The sequence below is a fragment of the Triticum urartu genome, chromosome 7 (assembly GCF_003073215.2).
Source record: "Triticum urartu cultivar G1812 chromosome 7, Tu2.1, whole genome shotgun sequence".
NCBI lineage: Eukaryota > Viridiplantae > Streptophyta > Magnoliopsida > Poales > Poaceae > Triticum > Triticum urartu.
In genome coordinates this window covers 37,647,140-37,655,050 of record NC_053028.1, presented here as the reverse complement: position 1 = coordinate 37,655,050, position 7,911 = coordinate 37,647,140, and the positions used below count along the sequence as shown (strand labels likewise).

The 7,911-nt window shown below is 48.3% G+C and overlaps 1 pseudogene; it reads left to right on the top strand.

The window, feature by feature from the left end:
* Nucleotides 1-3,867: 3,867 nt before the first annotated feature.
* Nucleotides 3,868-4,605, top strand: LOC125520116 (annotated as a pseudogene).
* Nucleotides 4,606-7,911: the final 3,306 nt, after the last annotated feature.

The following is a 7,911-nucleotide window of genomic DNA, read 5'->3' as shown; positions in this document are numbered from 1 at the left end:
CGAGCATATCTCTTCCTTCACATGTAATGAGGCATGCATACGCTCGAGATAGTGTTCACCGTATTGCATGCTAGCTATGCAACACTCTAACGTATAGACTGTCACAACTAGCTCGACGTGAAAGCTATAATGTTTTATACTTTTGCTAACTATGGAACAAAAGTTGTTTCGCTTCGAGACAAGATCTGTAAGCTCTCGCTCGGATCCAAGTTTACATGCAAAACATGCATGGTCCCAGCTGTATATTAACACATCTAAAATATGATCGGGTGTAATCCATACGTTAGGCTAAGATTTACCCCTCATTGCAAGGCACCACTTAATTGCCAGACTGTGTATGCCTTGGCCAAAAGCACTGGCTGGAAGTAATCCATCATGAGCACTTCGGCCAGATTGCATCAGTGAAACACGAGTCGGGGCCAGTGGGTGCGCAACAAGCCCGTGGTGACCCGTAGATAACACATGATTTGACAATATCTAATTCTTTCCAGACCTAGTAGAGTGTGTGTGTTCTCAGTATTCACATGTCTCGAGAAGCATAAGAATATACGTCGCTCAAAAAATTGCTTTGATGGTTTCAAGATAGCATGATAGTGTGCCATGAGTTACCTATAATAAGTTGTCTTACATGTGTGTACCGCAGAAGAACCAGTCTCAAATGTGTTCAAAATACACCAGTGTGACACAAGTATGCATACAAACAATCATCACAATAAAGTTGAAAATGCTGCAAACGATGGGAGCAATTCTACAGATTGGTTCGTGCAACCGTTCTTTTTGCAGGCTCATGAGGCCCAGAAGAGCACTCACGCAAGCACAACAGATTTTTTGTCTGCATGATTGTCAGCCCTCAGGATGAAAAAATAAGACCGAGATGGCCCAGCCCAACACACCTTTTTTTTTAGAAAAGGAGGATGACCCCCGGCCTCTGCATCTGGAAGATGCATACGCCATTTTATTGATTATTCTCGAGGACCTTACAAAGTATTACAACAATGTGCCTGAATCCACCATCTTGGCAACATATGCCACTACTCCTATTCAAAATGATGAAGGAGTGCTAGTTGGGCCACTACCCGAACCACTCACCTAAGCCTAACATCAAAAGCCGGAAGCCGAAACTCATTCGGAAGCCCCAACCGAGCCACATACCGGGTCTGGGGCACAATCCGGTCAGACGCACTCGTGTGTCGTCGCCGCCATCTTCCACAGGTCCGTCTTCAGATCATATTGAGGCTTCTACCTTGTCTGGCCACTCTGCCATTGACGTCACCATGACGCCGGACAGCAACCTCCTCCTGCGCGAGTCCATCTTCGTGCATCGGACGCCGAGCCTCCACAGCGCCATGCCGCCGATATCCGTCACCATCAATGTGTGAGATGAAGCACCGCTCCACCATCCCCCCAGCCAGCACTTACTCCAAAACGATGCCCCCGGGAGGGAAAGCGATAAAACGCCATCATCGTCCGATCCGGAAGACCCAGATCTAGGGTTTCCCCCGGAGCATCCCAAGCCTGATGACGCAGACTGCAACGACGATGCCTCGACAAGGGAACGACATCTAAGACGCCGCCATCGTCCGCCATGACCGTAGTCGGCGCGATTTTCATCGGCAGTTGCTCCACCAGACATGCGCCGCCGACGTCGCTGGTCCCTTCAACCGGAACAAACTCCAAAACAATGCCCTAAAGAGGGACTACGACGCAAAAGCGCCGCCATCGTTCGATCCCAAGGAGATCTAGGGTTTCCCCCGGAGTTGCCCGCGCTGTCAAGGACCAGACAAGGGTAGAATCCCGCGGATCTGCCCAGCCCAACGAGTCGCACCCACCACCGTGCCGACGGCAGACCAGCGATCAAGGCCCACGCATGGGCATAGATCTGGCCGCGCCGCCGCAAACCGATCCGGTCACGCCGCCGCCGTCCCTGGCGGCCGCGACGCACCAGATCGCGAGACCTCCTGCCGCGGGGAAGCGAGGTCGCCGATGCGCCGCCACCACCAGTCGTGGCGTCCGGCCCGCCCGCCACGCTCCGGCCGGGGGGCGCTGTCCTGCGCCAGCCCCACCCGAGCGAGAGGGCCCGAGTCCCCGCCGCCGCCGGCGACGGCAAGGCTTCGCCTGGCCGCGCCCTTGGGCGGCGGCGAGGGAGGAGGAGGAGTGGGGGAGGTCCGGCCGATGGGATCTGGGGCCTCCCGGTCGCCCACGCGGGGGGCGGCTCGGGAGGGTGAGGGGGAGGGGAGATCCAAACAGCCCAACACACTTCATGGGAGAAGAGAGAGTTATGATTCCCTGCTAGCACATAAGGGCTGATGTGGAGGTGAGTGAGAGGCATAGTTTTAAAAACCAGACCAAGGCATTGGTTAGACCGAAAAAAACCTAGATCTGGTGTGTCCTCAAGCTCTACATGCCCGTGCATATATTCGCATGTATACACTACTTGTAACCATCCACGACAAACCTCTGGCAACAAACCTTGTTCACATGCATCCTATCAGGAATCTACCAGCTGTAAAAATTGATTAGCTCTTTTTCATGTGTATGTGTCAGCCCAAAGTATTGGCCGGAAGCAATCAATTGTTATCACTTCGGCCGGTTTACATGGTCGAGACGTAAGCCGGGACGAGGGACACGCAATGAGGCCGTGGAAGACACGGTGACTACTAGACAACATACGATTTGACAACCTCCAATTCTGCTCTGATCTGGTAGAGTGTGTGTGTGTGTTCTCGTTATTCACATGTCTTGGGCAGCACATACGAAGTAGAAAAATTGTTCTGGTAGATCCAAGATATCATGATAGTGTGACAGAAGTTATCTGTAATTAGTGAACCTCCAAGCTCAAAGATGTTTACAATACGTCATATGTGACACGAGTCTGCCTAGATACAATTATCAGCATTAAGTTAAAAAAACTATTGGATGATGTACTTTTTTCTTGATAAGTAACGTGTTCTCGTGCGTGGAACATAAGTTGGAAGATGTAGATGTAGAGTCAAGAAATTAATCCCAGATTATCGAAATTTGATATGGTTGTCTCTGTTCACACTTTGGCAGCTCGTGGTTCTACTTTTTACAAGACTCGGTTTTGGTAATAGCATTCCACGTAATTAACCCCTCCTCTCTCTTTGTAAAAAATAATCATCCTCATTCATCCATCGATTCAACACCAACAGGTGGAAAATTGATGCATAAATTATTTTTACCAGTGGAAAAATCGTAGGGTTTTCTGTAGCTCATGCTACACGGTACCCCTTATCTTTGCCATCCATTTATGCATCAAGATCCGTGCAAACACATTTGTCTTTTTTGTTTCTCTCAAACGACACAACATATGAACTTCAAATTTTGCAGAACAACAATACATTCTAACTACAATATAGGAAAAAACTTTCAGATTTTTTCATGCATTTTAAATACTTGAAATAATATTTTTATTCAAATAAAATCTCATTTTGTATATTTATATCAGACCAAAAAATCTGAAAGTTTTTTCACACATTGACGTTCTAATGTTTGTTCGATCTGCAAAGTTTGAAGTTCATATGTTGTTTCAGTTTTGAGAAACAAAAAAGAGAAATCTTCTTGTTGTTAGTTAGTTGGAGAGTACGGATCTCAAAGCAAGGCTGGAGGGTTGAGGATAAGAGATTTCATGTAGCCTGAGTTACAAAGAAACTTTGTGAAAATCATAATACGGTGGAAGGAAATTTAGAAAAATGCAATCACTGTATATAATGTGCCTTGTATTAGCACCTAGGGAATACATTCCTTGTATTAGATATATTCATTTTTTTGTAACCCATATAAACCCCCAAAATATATAAATACACACTCTAACAATAGTTATCCGCGTAATGGAAAAGTTGGTTACCGATGGCAGAGGAGGAGCCCACGGCGGAGCACGGCCTCAAGCTTGCCATCAAAGACTACCCTTTCGCTAATGACGGGATCCTCATCTGGGGCGCGTTCAAGGGGTGGGTGCTGGCATACGTCTCCTGGTATTACTGGGACGTTGCCACCGTCGCCGGCGACGTGGAGCTACAGGCGTTCTGGAAGGAGGTGTGCACCTGGGACACGGCGATAAGAAGCATGCGCCCTGGTAGCCTAAGCTGCATACGCCGGAGAGCCTAGCGCACACGGCCACACGCTCACCACCATCATCTGGGTCGCGGCGGCGCACCACACGGCGGTCAACTTCCGGTAGTATGACTTCGGGGGACACTTTCCGAACCGGCCCTCCATCGCTCGCACCAACATGCCGGTGGAGGAGCCTGTGGACAACCACTACCAGCGCTCCGAGAATGCTTCCCGTCGCAGGTGCAGGCAAAGCTGGTGATGACGGTTTTGGACGTGTTGTCCAGTCACTCTCCTGACGAGGAGTACCTCGGAGGGATGGAGAGCGCACATTGGGGTGACGACACCATGGTGCAGGCGGCGTAACTGAGGTTCAACGAGTGTCTTAAGGAGGTGGATGGGATCATCGACGGAAGGAACAAGGACAGGAAGCTCAAGAACCGGTGCCGTGCCGGCATCGTGCCGTAGCAGCTCATGAAACCATTCTCCCAGCCCGGCGTCACCGGCAAGGGCATCCCCAACATCATCTCCATTTGATTCTACAGAGCTAAAATAAACCACATGTCTCTGATCCCTTTTCTAGCTGATGAGTTCGACGCACTTGTGGAAAACCTGCTGCGAGGTGCTTGCCGTCTGAACACCTACAGCGCCGTGACAACTCACAAGCATGAATCTTACATTCTTAAGAAGTTGGTCCCAATTCTCACAACAAATAGTTAATTTCAGTCTTATATTTTCTTTTCATTAGATTTAGTTATTTTTACCAACTATTTGTGCATTTTTTAACAAATTACTGCAGCAACGCGTGGGATATCATCTAGTCATTACAAGTTTTTGACAACCTTCACAGAAACTCCGACATAATACAAGGCAAAAACCAAAAAGCACCATCTCGCAAGATGCTAAGAAGATCAGTTGCTGGTTAAGCCAAGGCCGTCGCTGTTGCCGTAACAGATTATTTGCTTCATTCTTTCAAATTAATACTTCTATAATGTATAAACTATGGCGGATACTTCAGTTCAGTGATCTATACATCAAAGCGAAAGCTTATTTCAAGAGAAAAATAAGAAGACTTGACGTTTCACAGAAGGCCTGGCAAATGTTGGTTTCGCTTTGTAGATCTAATCTACATCATCTACAACTTCTGTTTTGAAAGTTGGGGTTTGCTTCGTACAACTCCTTTAGAAATGTATACAAATCACTTCTTCTTCGGTACAAGTACAACCACCTTAAATACATCGATGTACGAAACCTGTCAATATCCCTTCGTAACAATGGGCAGGATGGTCTTTTTTAAAGTACTTTTTTTATATGTGGCTTGTGTACGTCCCACACACACTCTCCCCGCCCTGGGCCAACGCATTTTGTACATTTTTTCACTTCGGTAAACCTTCAAAAACTAAATGCCTTGACAACATTCGAACCCAGCACCTATTTGCTTAGTACAACAACAATAACGAACTGGCCAACTTTCTTATTGTGTCTAACTAGCACAAATGCACGTGCATTGCAACAGGAGAATACACCGCTGTTTATGAATCATAGTTACCCGAGTCGAGAGGGCGCTGATCAGAAATAAGAAGATGGATGATTTGAGTATATTGCGACTTGAGATTTTGAGTAAATTGACATGCGTGTTCATTCTGAAATTTAGAAGTAGAACATGAAAAAAATAGCAATATCAATAAATCTGAAGTAACAGTAGCAGCAAACAAATCAACCTAAAATAACAATTGCAACAATAGCAAGCAAACAAACCTGTAATGATATTAGCTGCAAAAATTCTCAACCTACGGTTTGCAACGGGAAAAAAATATATACCACATGCACCTAACTCAATACCCAACGCCCTCTATTTGAACTATTATACTGATATCAGTAAGCACTCTTCCTGGAATAGGAAAGGGAAAAGGAAATTTATGACTCCTAGAAAGAACTTGTGGTGAACACAAGAAACCTACAAAATTAGTCAAGGAAATGATGGCCGTGCATTGCTACGGGTTGCCATCCGGATCATTGATTTTAGAAGTAAAAAAATGCTCTCATTTCCTCCGATTCCATTTGCTTTAGATGTGCATTGCTCTCAAGTGGAAGGGATGTGGTTGGAAAGGGAAGAGCACACAGAAAAGTTTCATCAAGTGCAACATGTAATCTGATTATTAAGTAGAAGGTATGCCAAATGCTTGCATGTGCTTCTCTATTGATTACAAAGCTTCCGTCACAAAACCACAGACAAGTATGAATTGAGGCAAATTTTCCTTTGAAGTGCTAGCAAATCTCTGCTCAGATATGTTGGAAACTGTCATTCCAATTATTTATAACAGCCAATAAACATCCATAGATTAGACAAAGAAATTAATAGACACTCTGAACAATTGGACGTAGACATGGTTCAACTAGCAATACGCTCTTGTGTTAGACTTACACAATTATGAAAAAAAAATGTACCTCTGCCAGTACTTCTAGGTCCCATTGCAAGTGCAGTTATGAGATACAAACCGCCTGCTCTTGAACGTGCTAAATGCCTGTTCGTCATTGCTGATTGAAAAGCATGTAATCCAAAAATCCACCAACCTCATGCATGTAGGACGATCGGGATGGCTGGCGAGCGCAGAGTGACGTGGTGTGATGAGGACGATCGCGACGGCTGGCCGACAGGCACACTGGGATGGGGCGCGTCGATCGCGGTAGGTTGGCGGCACAGGACTGCGATCTAGTGACTTACCTCTGCAGCCCCCTCTCATCTGCCCTCTAATGCAGATCCAATGCTTTTACAATGCGATCCAGTTTACATTGGCCCAACTGAAGACAAGCCACAACAGCTAAAGAAAAGCACAAGCATAGAAACACATCCACATGGCACTTGAACACATTTTTTTTTGAATTTTCAGGGGGGGGGCCTCCACCACCTGAATATATTACCCAAAAAAAGGACCACGGCCCTGAGTACAGAGATGCATAGATGTACAAAGTGAAGGAGGGAGGGGGGGGGGTCAAAACCACACAACCACTCAACCCCTAAGAGCAGCTAGCCACACATCAATATGAGCCTGGTCACCGGGGGGCAGCCTCGCCCGCCAGAGAACGGCATCGTCACGGCAGGCTTTGAGGGTGACTGCAAGGGACTGCCGGTCATTGCGGAAGATGACCGCATTCTGACGTTTCCAGAGCCTCCAGCAACAGAGGAGGATGAAGGCAGCGGGCGACGCCCCCCCACAGCGGGAGACGCATCTAGGCAGTGGATGGACCCACCGTTCTCCCATCCGTCGATATGCCGAGGCATTGCCAGAACTGCGCCGCAAAGGGGCACCCGAAGATGAGGTGGTTTGCAGTTTCAAGCGCGACCGAGCAGCAGGGACACGCAGCCTCCGCCACCGTCAGGATGGTTTTCCACAGGAGCACATCCCTCGTATGGATGCGAGACAGGGACAGCAGCCAACCGAAGAACGCAACGCGCGATGGAGCCCGGGACAACCAAAGGAAGGGCGCCGGCGACCATGTGGTCCCCCCGAAGCGGGCAAGGGTGTAAACCCCCCGTGACGAGAGTTTCCCCTTCGGTCCCGAGCAAAGGACAGCCACCCTGGAGTCAGGACTATCCAGGGCCAGCACCTCCTCCATGAGACGCTGCACGGCGGCGCACTCACGCACCGCCAAGGGGGTGAGCCGGCGAACGAGAAGGGCACGGACGCCGCTGTGGCGGGCCTCCCAGACCGACACCTCCCGGCGAAGTGCATGCGAGAACAAGGCGGGGAAGGCCACGATGAGCGCCCCGCACGGAAGCCACCGATCATGCCAGAACGACGTCCGTCTGCCGCCCCCCACTTCCACCCTTGTAAGGGCCAG